Below are 17693 nucleotides of genomic sequence, written 5' to 3' on the forward strand. Positions count from 1 at the left end.
TTATCCGATATTGTATCATAGTGAACAAGGCACGCCTGTTGGAACCGAAACGATAACTTTAGAAAATATCTTGTGGTGGGTGTGTGCCTTCGTTGGCCATTATGGCCCGTATTCAGAAAAGTCTCTCATGCTAGAATTGTTCGTAAGAGAAAATTCTAGCTAATTCTGATGCTATACTTATTATTAGCTAATGCGAATGACCAATGGCAAAGAACACTTACGAACGAACGGGTACGGGACTTTACGTAAATATGTTTATCCCTTCATTGCTCGTGCTTATATTAAAAAAGCTACTACTGACTATGAGAATAGACACAATGGCGATGCCTCATGTATAATATATGCGGTTCCTTAAAGGGCCCCTCACTAGGCCCCACATCAAATTTTGGTTATATGCTGGAAGTTGTTACATGCCCTCTAGGGAGCGTTCTGCCGCAAAAATTTTTCAGATTGGTCTGTAATAGCCGAGATAGAAATATTTCATTGCTGCGAACCCGTGATTTCAGCACGCTGGCTCCACGGCCAAGCAAGGCGTTCTCTCCACTCGCCCCGCCTAGCCTCCGCAAGTGAAATTCCTTTCCTGCGATCTACCATACCGCACCACGGTGATCGCGAGGTCCGGTGTGGGTCCAGTATGGGCTCGAGGGTTCATAGGGCCCATGTTCATTTTTTTTTCTTCTCGCTTTTTTTTTTCTGCCCGACGCACTTCTGCTGACAGCGTCACGCGCGAGCTGTTGTCTCGTTCGCGCAGGGTACGATTTTGCGCACTGTGCACAAGGAAACATGACTCGTGGCATAATTCAGTGCTTCACGTATACTGAGGCACAACAAGCGAATCGCAGAGCATGACCACGCGCAGGAACACGGTAGAAAATGGCATAGTTTCGGTACCTGTGCACGTGACCGCACGACCGTGGGAACAAGCCGACGAAGCGGAAGTACATCTCGCGCTTCGGTCCGAAATAAAACAAAAAACATGCAGACATTCCGTTTGTGTTTTTTATTATTTCTCTGAACTTCAATTCGTCGATTCGAGCAACAGACCACACAGATAAACATGTTGTCTGGAATAATTCTTGAAGTCGCATGTCACCACGAGCGACGTCATACTGGGACACCAGTACGTAGGCGCAGGCACACGAGTACGTCATCCTCCGGCTTGGAGCGCGGCGGCCCCGAGAAGAAGGAAAAACGGCGTTCGGTTTTAAATTTCAGATCGTTCTGCGGCCCGTAGCGATGTAACACTTTGCAGACACGATCGTTATCGCGCAATGTATGCTCTGCGCTTGTCAGCTCAAAATGACCAGACCTGGTGCGGGGCCCTTTAACAAGCTGCAAAACTCAGCAATATAGGCGAGTTTGCACTCAGGCTACATGAGAATGCAGCCGTTTTGGACAACAATCCGGGCTCGCATTCTATCTGTGTGATATTTTGAATGCCAACCAGAAATTTCTACATTTATTTGCATTTAGCACACAGTTAGGGGACTTCCGTATACAGTTAAGTAGGCACACTGCTCGTCGCAATACGTGACACACGAAAGAAGCAAGAAGAAATTAGGCAAGTTTTCTGCCAAGAATTGCGCTAAATTTAGGTTAGGAATGTTGCTAAAAGTATCCACACGTGATAAGCACTTACATAAAGTTTTTCCAATGGTATGCGAACATCATGCACAGGAAATATATAGCCCAGAGAGTTATGTACGACAGAATTACATGAGCAAGACGTAGTGATGACAAAATTCCTGTCGTACTGAGGCTAGTACTGATTTTTGCAGCGCATAAAAATAATATATCTGGACAACGCACAAAGAAAGAAAGGATTTTATACTGGAGACTGAGCAGCCCGTACTTTCATGTTATGCACATTTCATTGTATAAACGAGCTTACACAATAATCGTAAATATCACACATGTCTAATATAATAACGATTGTCTGTAGTAACGCACAATTTGAAAACCAGCTTTCAATTTGCCATAGAAAATTATAGAGATCAGAGAACAATTCACCAATGAGCAATTTATTAACCTATGTACCTGGGCAGAAACGAGACTTTTTTAATGAAGATACTTGCATATTCAGGAAGCAATGCTGCTCTTGACTGAACTCGTAAAAACTGTAATTTACGAGTTGCCTTTACACTACCAAACGCCTGCAATATTAACCACTTTCAGGTCTCTTTGAGTGCACATATAAAAACCAGGATTTGTTCAAAATGCACGATTACTATGTCGTCTCAAGCAGAATTACAAAACCCAAAGTGACAACATAAATGAAATGCTGCCATAGAAAAAATATGGCCGACGGTTACGCTTCTTGGTAGGTAATGCGATGTTTGAGCGCAGCTGCTGCCTTGCTTCAACAAGAGGCAATCACATACAGAACACGCAATGCCGTAGGGAGGCGGTTCTGCGTTGAGGATTGGGCAGCACACACCGTGATCCGCTGCTATCGAGCCAGCGCTCCGGTGACACGCCATCGTGCCATCTTACAGTGGGTCACCACCGCAGAGAGGGGGGGGGGGGGGTTTAGCAATTATTATTCAAAGTTTCTTCTGAGGTGGGATGAGTAAATGCGTGGAGAACAGGGGTATTGAGTAGACGTCACACACTCATTCCCTCACAGACAGGCCTCAATGTCGCCGCACAAGTTTGGGGTGGGAAGTAGAAGTAAGTAGACGAAACACTATACCTGTCTTTCGAGTCACCGCAACGGCATTGCGCCAGGTAAGGGGAGGTTAAGGCAAGAGTGGAGGCGGGAGGAGGACAGCTAGGCGCAAGTACTGCCAGAGGCACTGTCAGTACCAATGCCACTGAGGAACGCGCCCCGCAAACAGGGAAGCGAGAGACACGGCTAAGAGCCGTACGGCCACGCGACGCGGAGACGGAAGGGCGGAGAGCCGTGGATTAGGCGCGAGGCGGCAAGGAGCGCCCGCCGACGGCACAGCGGCAGAGCCGCGACAGCGGGAGAAGGGACGGCGAGGGCGGAGTGGACGGTAGCGGCGAGAGTCAATGCAACGACACTGCGCGGTGGAGAGGGGCAAGAGGATAGGCGAGAATACATGATCCGGCTTTGGAGAACAAGGGAAGAGCAAGGCTCGCGCCGGCAGCAGGAGCGCGCTGCTCCCGGCTACAGAGCTGGTTACGGCGAGGCACAACTATGAGGCCGACGGCAACGCAAAACGCGGGAACGGGCTCCAAAGAGCGGCGCTCTAAAATAAAAACGCTTTATGACAAACCTTATTGGTGCTGCAAAATCATACATATTCACTGCCATACGTCAGCCTGACGCAGAAAGGGGCATCTCACTTATATTTTGCGGTAGCCATATTAAACGTGGTAGAACTTGTAATGAAACTTTCATCTTGCAAAAAAAAAAAAGAAGAAAGAAAGAAACTGAAGAACAATATGAAATGAAAATTCAACGCACATTTTGGAATGGGAAGCGAAGCTTTCGGTATGCCGGTTAATGAAATGCTATAAATTTGCACATTTTATCCCTGCGTCCTTGGAGTAGGAGGAATCGGGGTGCGAGCATGTGCTCTCGAGCACGCGTGCTATCTCGTGTGACAACTGTTACGTTGGCTTGTAATTTTTTCATTTCTGCTTTTGATTTTATATGTACCACCTGCTTCTTGAACAATCTCCGTTGTGGATATGTGCCATAGTATGGACATAATCATTAACATAATTATTATCATAAGTAATGCATCGCGTACGTTCGATTGTGGCCTATTCCATTTTTTTCTTTCTGGAAGATATTCTTCGCGGCTCGGAGTGGTTGGGCGTATCTGTTTATCATTCTTGCTCTCCAGAGACAACATTCTAACAAGAAAGAAAATGAGATTGTATGGCTACGTTCTGTCTTTTGCCGCATCGAGGTACTTGGTGAAGAAAGGTAGTTTTTTTTAAGTATTTATTCAGTGTTCGCTATAGAACATAAAGAAATACAGCATCAGAACAGTAATGAAACAGTGATCGATAGTTCCTTTTCACACTATCACACTATCACACTTTTCACACTATCTGAAATTCGCGTCCCACGGAACAAATAATCCGTTAGTATTAGGCCATGTCTTCACAGGAAGCGTCAAGAAATGGGGTTAAAGTAAGTCATTGCTCCAAAAGACACGTACATTTTCTTTATGTGATTCAATACATCAATTAATTGACGATTGCGATATGTAGTACCGCATATCGGCATAGGTAAGTACACATCAATAACACTCCTACCAATGTCCTACTATTCGTGCTAAATTAATAGGCTGATGAAAATTTGGTATGGATAACTAAAACATCCTCTGCTGTGTGTGATATACGAGAATTCTAGTGTCTATATTAAGTAGATTCACCTCTCTTATTCATGTTTAAATCTGCCTGATCGTTCAGTTATGGTGTGTTCAGTGTAAGTGTTACGGTTCTGCTTTACTGTAATAAAAACACAAGAAAGTGCGATTGTGGCTTAGTGATTAGAGCATCGGGTGAGCTGGATAGCCTACGTTCAATTACAGCATGGAGCACGTAATTCCTTTTTTATTGCCACTGCAATTACATGAACAACATAGATGCATTTCCGGCGTCGTTGTCGGTGTCGCCGTGATGTTTCGTATCAAGCCCAAGTGCGATAACACTGTGGCCGTGTGCCGTATGCGTTAGGTGCGAGTGAAAGCGTGTAAGAGTGAGCCGAGGATGGTAGCTTCATCTCCCGCGCGTAAAGGAGGAAGCCGGAGAGGGTGCGCGCCGTCGTCCACCACGCGCAAGGCACTGTGGACTGGGAGGGGGGTGTAGCGTTTTACTCTGGTGGCGTCTGCGTATGGCACGACTGAGCGCGCCGCGCGGATCCTATATTGAAAGCGATCTGCAATGAGTACACAGACAGCCGCGCGACCACGCGGGCCCTATCTTGTAGCCGATCTGCGATGAGTACAGACTCCAAGTGCACCGTTCCGTGTGCGCTTTAGTTCTTGCTGCTTAGTTCGCGCTGAAGCAAGAGGCAGCGCAAAGATCAATTCGCTTGCTGCTGCTGCGGCTCTTCACGTCAGCGTTCCGACAGCAAGTGTCCGCGCACATCGAGTGAAATGCGTTGATGTTGTATGTGCGTGCGTGACACCTTGCTTGTTAATTTAGTTAGCAAGCGAATGTTTACGAGTTTATACAGCCGATAAAACTACTATCCTTATTTCGTATAGTTGTCTACTAAGTTGCCACCGCAATCGATGCTCCGCCTTTCGGGCGAAATTGCGACTTTTTTTAAGTGTATGAGCTACACGGCGATATATGAACAGCACGCACGCAGCCATCAGCCACGGTCTCGACTTGAATTTAAAAGCAGCAATGATTAGTAAATTGCAATAAGGATCAACTGGCTACATGAGCTGGGCTGCAATGCACCAGTTTTGCCTATAGAGGGTACATTTCTGTATGGGAGCTATGTGATACAACAGAGCCATTTTGTGAATAGAAATAACAGACAGAAAAACTTTATTTCATATCCAGCGTGTTTGTCGACTGGGCTCCCGCCTAGGCGTGGGCCAGGAGGACTTGCCTCCTAGCGGCTTCCTCGGCCCAATGTATTGCTCAGAGTTGCTCGTCCAGGGCTGAGCTGGGGAGCACGGCGTGCCAATGTGCACGGAGGCTGTCGGTAGAGACTGAATTCTCATTATTAATTTATTTTATTTATTTTTATTTATACATTCTGCAGCCTCAATAAGGTTATTAGAGGAGTGGTATGAACAACAAACATACAAATATTTATGAACAAGCTTGCGTGAATTGTTTCAGTGGTAGTGAACGGGTGTTGCCCGGTACTGAATTCCAGACTTCAATTATTGATGAAAAAAAAAAAGCTCTGTTTAAAGGAATCAGTGCGGGCGAAAAAGGTTGAGATATTTAGAGCATGGTGACTCCTCGTACATGAAGGTTTGGAAAAATTCAAATAGTTATATAGAGAGCACAGGCGAGGAGAATTGATTAACTTGTGAAGGAATTTTAGGCATTCAAGTTTGCGACTCTCTGCAAGGGGAGTGAGACGAAGTAGGGGAAGAGAGTTAGACGGCGAAAATTTCTTGTCATATCTCCTACAAACAAAACGCACTGCCTTTTTTGCACTGGCTCTAGTTTTTGACGTCACAGTCTTTGTATGGATTCCACACAACGGAGCCATATTCGAGGATGAGGCGAATGAGGGTTTTATATGTAAGAAGTTTAGTTCCTTGAGGAGCAAGACGCAGCGTACGATGTAAGTATGTTGTGTACCTGGCACTCCCATAGTCTGTGTTCTAAGGTTGCTCGTTCATTGCAATGTTTGCGTTTATCGGTCGTGGATATAGCTTGATATATAACATGTAGTAGTGCTGGACTCTTACATGACTTCGTTTGTAACTGTCGCCATTGGACAGACTGCGACCTATTGAGTTGTGGGTGAGGTGGTACGTAAATGCAAATTTGAAGTTTATAATTTTTAGTTATATTATTGAATCTTTTTGTGGGAGAAAGGAAATAAGAATGGAAACAATTTAGACGAGAGTTAGTGAGGGAGTGGGTGACTGTATGCTTGAATGAGGAACGTTGCCTCTTTCAATGTGCTTAGCACTCTTTGCCTGCTTCAGCCGTTCTGAGCCTGCTCGCCTATCTATCTATCTATCTATCTATCTATCTATCTATCTATCTATCTATCTATCTATCTATCTATCTATCTATCTATCTATCTATCTATCTATCTATCTATCTATCTATCTATCTATCTATCTATCTATCTATCTATCTATCTATCTATCTATCTATCTATCTATCTATCTATCTATCTATCTATCTATCTATCTATCTATCTATCTATCTATCTATCTATCTATCTATCTATCTATCTATCTATCTATCTATCTATCTATCCGTCCCTCCGTCCGTCCGTCTGTCTGTCTGTCTGTCTGTGTCGGTGGCGGTGGCAAGACGACACTACCACTACCATAATTTCAGTAACGTCATCCCATGATCATCGAGCCATCATCGTCATGCCCCTCATTCCATCGATGTTAATTCTTCGTCATTCTATCGTGATTGCGCCGCCTTTGTCACGCCGTTGTCATACCGTTGTGATGCCGTTGTCAAACAGTAACTATCATGCATCCATTGTCTTACTATCCTTGTCATACCGTCATGGTCATGCGATGGTCGTGACTCCTGCTTCTTCATCTGACTCTTGTCATGCTGCCGTCGTCACACCATAGCCTTCATTGTAGCTTCTTGATACAGTTGACTCGCCATTTTATTCATAATCTCGTTGTCACCTAATTGCCATTCTATTGTCATCTTTGCGTCGTCCCCATACAGTCCTCGTCATGCATTTGCTACAATACCATCATCGTCGTGCCCTCGCGCTCATTCCAGCGTCATAACAAAGCCATCCGACTCTTGTCATGCCGTCATAGTCATGCCGTAGTTTTACCACCGTCTTTACCTCGGTAATGTCACCCCGTTGTCGTCATGTCGCATTGTCACACAACCTTCGTCTTTCCATCGGTGTCATGTCTTCTTCGTCATTCTACGGTATTCATGAAGTCGACGTTAAATTATGATTATGCCACCGTCATCGTACCGTGGTCATTTTGCGTCATCGTCTGACAGTCGGTGTCATGCTTCCGTTGTCATACCATCGTCGTCATATGCCATCGTGCATTGTGCTATGGTCGTCATTCCAGCTTCGTCATACTGTCACCTCACGCCATCGTCACGAAACTCGTCATTTCCTAGTTCTCATTTCATCGTCGTCAAGCTATATCATCGTCATCATTTAGGATTGTCATCTCATTTTCATCATGCGTCGCCGCCATACAGCCCTTGTCGTTCTATCAAGGTGGAGGCCATTCCTTCTTCGTCATTGCATTGCAGTCTTTGCGTCAGCGCCGTATAGCCGTCGTCATGCCACAGTGCTGATTGGCGAGCTTGGCAAGCAAATGCATTAGCAAAGTGGGACAATACCGAAGAATGTGTAGGTAGGAGTTTACCTTGTTGTTATCTCGGCTTGACCCTCGTGTCCCCGCCGCAAAATTTTTTCAGTATGCCTTCAACCTAACTAGCCCAACTTTCTGCCCTCTATACAAGTTTGACAATCGGCTTCAAATATGTGACAAAACTTTAGAAATGTCTGGCCTCAACAGAAGCAGTCTTATTTGGCTCACAGTACTCAGCTGAATTCTGTCTTTGCAGATCACTACTCGAACAGTCAGGACGTGTGTCGAGTGAGTTCCTGATCACCTTACAATGTGGTCAACGCAGTTTGGAACATAGATATGGAACCTCAAAAAGCTGCGACGTTTTTCTAAAGCAATTCTCTTGCATTTACCGAGAAATCGCCACGGATCTTTGTTCGTACAGCGGTGCTAAGGCAATCACCGGGTAACGACGAATGGAACAATAAATGATACCGGCGCAAATTTAGTTGACAAGAAAGTGTGGATTAAAAAGCAAACTGGAGTTCACAATAATATAGCTGAGGTTAAGAAAAAGAAGTGGAGTGTGGCAGGCCATGTAATGCGTATAGCAATAACTCATGACCAATTAAGGTTATGAATTATGTTACAAAAGAAGAGAAGTGCAGTGGAGGACGGTAGAGGTCTCGGCGGTGGGATGAAATTTGAAAATAACGTGGAATAAGTTAGCGCAAGATGGAGTTGATAGAGGACGTTGGGAGAGGCTTTTGCGCTGCAGTAGAGTTAGAATAGGCTGATGATGATGAAACTTGTGCTAGTGCTCAGGCATTAGCCATGAGTCAGCATACGACATCATTATCGGCAAAGATGAAATCCTGTGTTGGGATACGCTCCTAAGGGGGCATGGATAGTATTCAGCTACAACTGCCCCTAACTTTAAAGATTTTTAGGTATTGTAGCTGAAAACCTTTAGACTGCATAATAAATGCCTTCTAACAGTTTGGTAAACTTCGTAGACAAATACTCATTTTTCAACATATTAAAACATACCTTTTTAATATTTTTTTCTTTCTTTAAAAAAGGTTATGAAACATTTTATCTAGGCACAGAGCTCCATATTTTCCTCCTAGCTCAATATGCGCTGGACATTGTTCTAGAGCCTAGGTATTCAGCTACAACTGCCCCTAACTTTAAAGATTTTTAGGTATTGTAGCTGGAAACTTTCAGACTGCATAATAAATGCCTTCTAACAGTTTGGTAAACTTTGTAGAATAATACTCATTTTTCAACATAATAAAACATACCTTTTTAATATTTTTTGCTTTCTTGAAAAAAGGTTATGAAACATTTTATGTAGGCAGAGAGCTCCATATTTTCCTCCTAGCTCAGTATGCGCTGCACATTGTTTTAGAGCCAAATAAAAGTTGTATATTTTACCATTGCATGGTCAAAGAAGCTTAAATTACAGAGACACGTATTTTAAGCCACTTTCCTAGCCAAAGCTGTTAATAAAAAGTGCTCGGTTGGAAACTCAATTTATTTTCTTCAGTAGGTGTCACAAGCTTTCAGGAACAATCCGCCAAAAATATACGTATGGAAAGTAAAGCAATTGCAGAGAAAATGTTCCTTTCGTCAGCAAAAGTGGTGTTTTGAGAAAACGTTGCATAAAGTTTTCATTCCCGATATGGCGACTTAAAACCCTCCTGGCGCGTAGTCTTCGCCATCAATTCCTTAGCATTTCCTTTTAATACCCTTTCTTTTTTTCGCTTTGATATGTACTAATTAACTGCACCAGAAACAGGGGAGTTTAGGCTTTTACTATAGATGCTCCAAGACACGTGGTTTTGGGTCCATAACATCAACTGAAGGTATCGCGCGGGAATGATCGCGACTATCATGACAGCTTTGGGAAAAATACTGAACTACTGAAAACGTTAAAGGAATTATAGAAATCATATGTTTAGACGATTATGGAAGCAAAGGTATTTATACATATTAAATCAAGAATAACAATGGAAACGCCACAGCGCATCGCCCAAACTTGCATAACGAGCAGGCAGATTCATGAGAGAGGGGCGTGTTTTGCGCCATCTTTAGATGCCCTCCGGTCCGCATCTGGGAATTCCATTTGGTGCAATTATTTGCCATGAATGGTGGCATATTTTGGCATTAAAATTAAAAAAAAATGCATTTCAAGTCGATTTTGCTATCCGTCCCCGCTTATATATGTGAACATTTTTGCTACTTTCTTGAAACCCACTTGTCTTTGCAGGAGTTATGCGACGTCCAACATCAAGCGCTTTAATATACCTGAAACCTGGCGTTAACAAATGGTTAAGCATCTTAAAAACTCTGCGTAGGTGATAGCTTTTAAGAACCGTATTTACAACAATATCCCTTTTGATACTGCACTGTTTCCATTTGGATTAGTTACATGTCTGTCGCAATCCAGTCATTTTTGTTACTAGGATATTTTGTTATTATCCAATGTCTCTTGAAGAATTCAGCCCAAACGTCATTTCCTATGTAAGATCCTTCATGCTCTACAATCATTTTCATTGCTATATTTGTCATGAAATAATAAAATATAAAATGGAGCCGTTCCTCCATGCTAACGACGCCTTGTTAACTGTTTATTCCGAACAGACAAGCACAATAAGGCCATGGATTCAACACTTTTGCGAAACGTTATTATATCGTTACGTAGGCGTCCAACAACGCACATCTGTTCCTAAATGCATCGCTGAATACGTTACGGGGAAATGAACACTTGGAACATTCATGCACACACGTCACCGTCGTCGAAGCTGAACGTATTAAAGATTTCGTGCTCAACTGCGCTTCCCTAACCCGACAGGAAGTAAACGCACACGACGTCGCGATACAAATTACAAAAGCACCTACTTACTCGCGACTTCGACCATCCAGCTGTGAAAATGAGAAGAAAAAGAGAGACAAATTAAAACCACAAATTTTCCATTGCGGCCAGTGCTCCCGGCTATACGGCCATAAATTTACAATTCCTTGTTTCTGAGCAGGCCTGCCAAATTAATCAAGCGGCTGGGGCCGCGCTGTTAATAATGATGTCCCCTGACATGATAAGCCTAGGTCTCCTTCGTGCTGCTGTTGAAGGCTTCTCTAAAATAACGTCGCTTCGAGTTTAGTACAATTTTTATTTTGTTCGTCCTAATTAAAATTTTAATAATTATGTCCCCCACCCCTTGTGTGTGTGTGTGTGGGTGTGTGTGTGTGTCAATAATGGTTCACATGCAATGTATGCACATGCATATGGAAGAGTAAATGTGTGCTTGCCGGCCCTTCCGTGGCTCTTGTGCTTGAAACTACCGAGTGTGTCGTGCAGTAGCGCTACCGGCTATGTTTGTTGCATGTTCTTTTGGCAATATTTCTTTTCCGCAAGCCGGAGCAGCTATTCTCTGTCGCCTGTGGTTCAGTGTGGCATTCACTAATGACTGTTCCTCCTGCATTATAATTGTCAAGGCCCTGCGTGGCAAAACTGTGGCCACCCGGAGTCTGTCAGGTATACCACTCGTGATCGTACTCGATGAAGTAAGCATCAAAAAAGAAACAACTCTAGAGCAAGATAGGCCGTCAATATAGTAACACCTTGTTATAGGGAAGCGTACTGGGACAGTGTTCAGCGCTTTGCCAGCGCAGCTAACGCGTTACAGCCACGCTTACTTAAAGAGTTTCAAACACAACTCATTACCTTGAAGTTCTTACAGTAGTAAAAAATTCCCTCAACTTGTCGCTTAAATAATGTAGCTTCTTGTGTGATTTACCTCAACCTAGGTATTCCTTGTAATATGTATATGTCATTACTTTCCATTGAAAAAGCATTGAAAGCTTCCCTGCCTTTAAACGAAGCGGCAGGCTCGGTTCCTTAGAAATAGCAGCTTGTCTCCATGCATCGGTCGTCCCATCAGCTTGGCCAACGGAAGCAAGAAAAAGTAGATGTTAGTGTGCTGCGCGCCACCTGCAAAACATTCCGCGATCGTGTGAAATGGAGTCGGCGTCGGCTTACGGTACCATGCATTATATTTCGCTAAATAAATGTTTCGGCCTTAGATACAAGGCCGCGTACGGGGCAGATGTATACACCTTAAATGAGGCACCAAGGTTATTCTCCGCCAGTTAAAAAAAAAAATCTATTGTATTCTTTTCACGTCGTTGGTCTGCCTCCGAACAGCCCGAAACATTATTGTGGCTTAGACTATCGCCCGGTTATATGACGCGAGAGCACGGGAGAACACGGTCTGCTTTTTCTGTTCTTTCTTTCCTTTTTTGCCCAAGTTCTGATCAATGACCGAGGGGCGTGATGGCTGAGCCACCCTGGCACAACCCCCGCCGGGGACTAAGATGAACGTGGGTGTAAGTGCGTGCATATGTGGCAGTGACTGCGCGCTACAGCTAAGCTGCATCAATTATTCAAGAAAACAACGCCGTAACAATTACAATGGGAGTCGAGTGGCGAAGTGGGAAATAAATTGGGTAGGCGGGTTGACGCAGAATGGCCTCCCCATACATTTACTCTTCCCCCTATGCTTATTTGCTTGTCACTCGTCACCTAAAGCTCTTACCCAGTGCGCGGCTACATAGTAAAAGGCGTCGGTGTTGTTTTCTTTCAATCCACGATACTGCCACGTCACGTTCAGCCAGAGACAATTTCCGCGGTACTCGCTTCGTGCGCTGAAAGGAGCGAGAAATGTAGGCGGGAAGTGAGGGTTAGAAGAGCACTTCATGCGAACTGAAGCCAGGAGGAAGCAGGAAAAAAAAAAGAAGAAACGAATGAACTGGGAGGCGCTTGAAGCTGTACTCGACAAAAAAAGGCTCCGTCGACGAATTGCTAATTGCTGCGGAAGGAAACTCGTCTGGGATGGAGAGTGGCGTGTCGTCGTGTGGGAGAGGCTAGAAAGTTCGAGCGCCAGGGCTGATAAAAAAAAAAAGCAATGTGGAAAGACTAAGTTCTGACGCTCTCTGGCTCCCTGGCCGCCTGGCGCGCGCGACGTCTCCGCTGCGCAACGTTTGCCGGCTTCTGTGGGAGTCGGTGCGCCCGAGTGAATGCGTATGCTGCGCGAGGGTGCGAGAGCGGTGGGGCGTGAGTGGCCCGTGAAGCAAGATGTGAGCTGCAAACATGTATACGCTCGGATGGAAGAACGGCAAAGTTTAATTACTCGACGTGTTACATGGCCCTTTCTAGTCGTGCGAGTAGTGGCGTCAACAAAGATAATATCGGCCTTGGTGGCTGGAACTATGCAATTCACTTTGGGGAAATAGGTATGTTGTGCATTGTTGCCCTCTGAGATCCAGCGCCTACTAGAGCACATGCAGTAGTTTGAGGATTTTTTTCATCCACGTCCAAGGTCACGCAAACACCACTGACCAAGCATGAGATAATTACGGCAGATACCACGAGACCAATTCGGAAAGAGCTTTATCGTGTGGCCTCAAAGAGGGTGAAGTAAAACAAAATAAGGTGAAGAAAATGCTCGAGGATGATGTGATACAGCCTTCGAAGAAACCTTGAGCGTACCCCATGTTGTTGCTCAAGAAAAAAAAGAAAGACCACAGCTTGCGCTTTTGTATTGACAACCGAACGGTAAATGAAGTAACCAAGAAAGATGTCTGCCCGTTACCACGCACAGACGATTCAGTACACATGTTGTGCCTCGAAACTTATTTGTCCTGCATGGATCTATGCAGCCGGTATTCGCAGATAGAATTCTATGAGAGAGATCGTAAAAAAATTGACTTAGTGACGCCCGACGGTCATTACGAATTTAAGGTGCTCTCTTTCGGTTTGTGTTCAGCCGCAGCCAGTTTTTTGCATCTAATGGACACCGTATTTTCGGGAGTAAAATGACGAACTTGCGTGGTGTACCTAGACGACGCGATCGTGTTTTCAGCTACATTAGAAGAGAACCTAAATTAGCTACTGGCAGTTGTTCAAACGGCAAGCTCGGCTGGCCTCCCGTTACAGCCAGAAAAATGTCCCCCTGGCTTAAGCGAACCTCAGTTTCTAGGCCACGTCGTTAGACACGAAAGTGTTCTACCTGACCCAGACAAAATACACGCCGTCACAAAGCTCCCCTCACCGTCTGACAAGAAGACAACGAGATGCTTCTTGGGTTTTCTTTTTTTTTTTTTGCCAATTGCCGACGGCTTATTGTGGACTTTTCATGTATTGCCTCACCGTGGACGTGACTAATACGAAATGATGTTCCCTATGTGAGAGGTGAAAGAGAGCAAATGGCATTTAGCGAGTGACGCCAACGTTTACAAACGTCCCCAGTTCTTGCACACTCTGACCAGAACGCCACGATAGCACTTCACACAGACGCGAGCAATGTACGCCTGGTGAAGTGCTGGTGCTGTGTGGCAAGACGCCGAAGACGGCTGCGAGAAAGTGATAGCCTACGCCAGCAGAACTCTCTTGCGCACTGAGGAAAACTACTCCACTGCGGAGAAGGAATACCTAGCATAATGTGGGCTGTCAACAAATTTCGCCCTTATTTACACTGCCGTTTATTCACCATCGTCAGCGACTACCCTTCTCTCTATTGACTGAGCAAGTTGAAAGACCCACCTCCACCCACCTGGCCGTTCGGCGCACTGGAGCCTGAGGCTCCAGGAGTTCGACTTCCACATGGCCGCCATGTACAAGTCAGAAAAAAATACACTGACGCCGACTGCCGCTCTCGGTCACCAATCGAGCCCTTTGTCATCGTGGATAAAGACACGGACGCTGCATTCTTGGGAGTCGCTGATATATTTACCATTTCAAGGTAGCAGCACGACGACCTAGAACCAACTCTACTGATTGATTTCTTGGAAGTCAAAGCTAAACACGTGCTGCGACGGTGTCCAAGAAGACTGGTGTCATTTTGTTTGAGGGGCATTGTTCTCTATAAGAAGGATTTTCCTCCTACGGGCAGTACCTACTTACTGGTCGTGCCTACTTCAGTTGACAACCAAATTACCACGGCGTGTCATGAGCAGGCCACCTCAGGAAATTTAGACAGCACAGGAACATTGTCTCTACTGTGACGAAAGTATTATTGACCGAAACTCCCAGCTGCTGTTAACATTACATACGCACTTGTCTTGACTGTCAAGACGCAAAGCGCCACCCGACAACATCCTGTTGAGGTGCCGGAAGCGTCATTCACCGAATTTGGCATAGATTTTCTAGGACCATTTCAGACTTCTACTACAGGGATCTGCTGGATTACTGTCGCTAGAAATTACCTCATTCGGTATGCGGAGACTAAAGCTACTCAGCGGGGCATAGCACCTGAAGAAGCTTGGTCTTTCTTTGGAAAAGTCGTCCTTAAACGCGATGCCCCAGCGGCAGTAATCACTGACAGGAGAAACGCGTTCATGTCTGACCTTCTAGAAGCAGTTCTAAGTGGTACCGCCCACCGGAAAACAGCAGCCCATCTTCACACAAATTGACTACCGGAGTGTGGGAACAAGCCACTCGCAGACATGTTTTGCATGTACGTCGACGTGGAACATAAAAAGTAAGAAGAGATCTTGCCGTATGAAACCTTCACACACGACACCGCTCGACAGGAAATGAATCGTATGACACCGTCCAGCTTGATTCACGGTCTCAAAAACTACGACAACGTTGTATGCAATGCTGCCACACGAGTGTGACGAGATCCATGAATATGCTGAAGAACTTGCTCAACATGCTGAAGGAGGCAGATAGCTTCCATCTGTACGCATTCGCCACCGACAAGACCAGGATGCAACGTGATACAATCACGAGCACAGATCTGCCGCCTCTATGACCAGCAAGAGAGAGTGGGTTTGAATATTATTGCGGCGTCGAGGACATTTAAGAAAAAGAACTGCTAAGGTTATATTTTGGGCCACACATAGTGATCTGATGGCGCAACAACGTGAACTATATATGTACGAGAGCTTGTCAGGTGGTGAAACTTGCTCGCGGCGTCAGGAGCACCTACGTGAAGGGGTGCTTGTGGCGCCTATGACGCCGTACCTATCCAAATTACTTACGTTTTAGTGTTTTATGCATGCATACGTTTAAGTTGCGCGTCTGGACGATCCGTCCTTTATAAGTGAGGCTAATTTCGCGTCTGTTGTGCGCCAAGTAAGCGTTGACAATAAGAGGATATTTCGGCATTTAAAGAAAACATAGACAAGAACAAGAAGATGAAGCGACATGCGCGCGGTGATATGTTTGAAGGTAACAACAACAAGAACGTTCAACAACTGTTCCTCCCGACTAGTGCTTTTGTTACTCGAGTTTCCGCCATTCCGACAATATGGACCCCTCCGTGTTTCGGAAGCGAACAATTTCGACGTGTCAGGTAAGCCCAAGACAAGTGTTAATGGTTCAGTTGAATTGCCTGAGCTGAAATCTTGTTTCGTAATTGTACGCAATGTGTGGGCACGTAAAAACCTGAACAACTGAACTCTCAGGATTTTATCTACGTACACTTTCATACACTCGACTGCGATAAGATACTGATATGCATAATACATTATAGCTTTTAAATGTCACGTTTGAATTGGGGGTGCGCCTGAAATAAAGAGAATGGGGGTGGGCGAGCGTAATATATACAGTGAGATCAGAGAGTGTCGAATATGTTTCATTACTCTGTTACTGCAGTTACTGTGCACAGGCCGATGAAGATAAACAGTGCGCACATATAGTACGTTTTTACGATATTGTATTAACGCTTTAACACTCTTCCGGCTCATCACACACCTTCCAACGCCTATGTATGCGTGTATGTATCTATCTGTTTTCCTATCCTACCTGGGTCACTGCGCAGTCTATCGTCAAATGGGCATCGCGTTGGGCATTCAGAGAGCCTGCGATGTGGCGGTTAGGTTAGGCTTAACTGTCCCCACGTGGGAGCGGCCCGCGGTGTCGCCCTAAGGGGTGGCGCTTTTCAGGATCGTTTTGATAAATTCTTCGTATCCGCATTCTTGGACGCCTACTTAGAGCATTGGGTCTCTGCCACTTGGTCTGTGCTGGTCTTCAATAAACCCTGTTGATGACAACTTCGGTCACTGAGTATGTGCCAGTAGCTGCGTGGCACTCTCCAGTGAAAGTATCGACGCCAACATGGGTAGCTGGGTAGCTCTACAACGACAGAAATTAACCCTTAAATTTCTCTGATCTAGCTGTATCGAACCCACGCCACAAGGGTTCGTCAAGGACAGCAACCCGACGCTTTTAAAGCTGAATTCACACGACGGACTAAATTCCACGGATGAGCATGACGTAGCGGAGGAGCGGCGAATCGCGCCGCCAGCCACTCATCAGCAATTGGTTCTTGCGTGCGGCGTGACTGGGTAGCACTGATCCACGTAATGATCTTCCGCGGATTTAGGTCCGTCGTGTGAATCGAGCGGGCTGTACCACAATTGCAATCGATGTCCACTACTGTTCATTGTACTTCACGCAAACGCTTTAACGAGCTATGCCATGAATGCATTGCGTATGTGCCGCTCGTCAATGAGACTCTCGCCAATTTGGATAACTAAGTGTATGCCTGACTGTTGGCCTGACAGTGCCAACGTGGGAGTGGCCCGTCTTGGCTAAAACGTCGAGCCTCCGGACCTCATTTCAATAGAAGTTTTCACACACATACTGGGTGTGCGGCAAGCGAGGAATCAATTCTGAGCATTCGTAGGCACCAGCGCGCTGCGCTTCTCGTCTCGCCGCTTCATTGGCAGTCTTGGAGGCCTTGCTGCCGGGTTCCTTTT

General features: G+C 45.3%; 1 protein-coding gene across 3 annotated transcripts in view; it reads left to right on the forward strand.

The window, feature by feature from the left end:
• The window catches only part of LOC126542588 (synaptogenesis protein syg-2-like), a 269117-nt gene that overhangs the window by 147274 nt on the left and 104150 nt on the right, over nucleotides 1–17693 (forward strand). The window lies entirely within an intron of this gene.

Source organism: Dermacentor andersoni, chromosome 2, assembly GCF_023375885.2.
Source record: "Dermacentor andersoni chromosome 2, qqDerAnde1_hic_scaffold, whole genome shotgun sequence".
NCBI lineage: Eukaryota > Metazoa > Arthropoda > Arachnida > Ixodida > Ixodidae > Dermacentor > Dermacentor andersoni.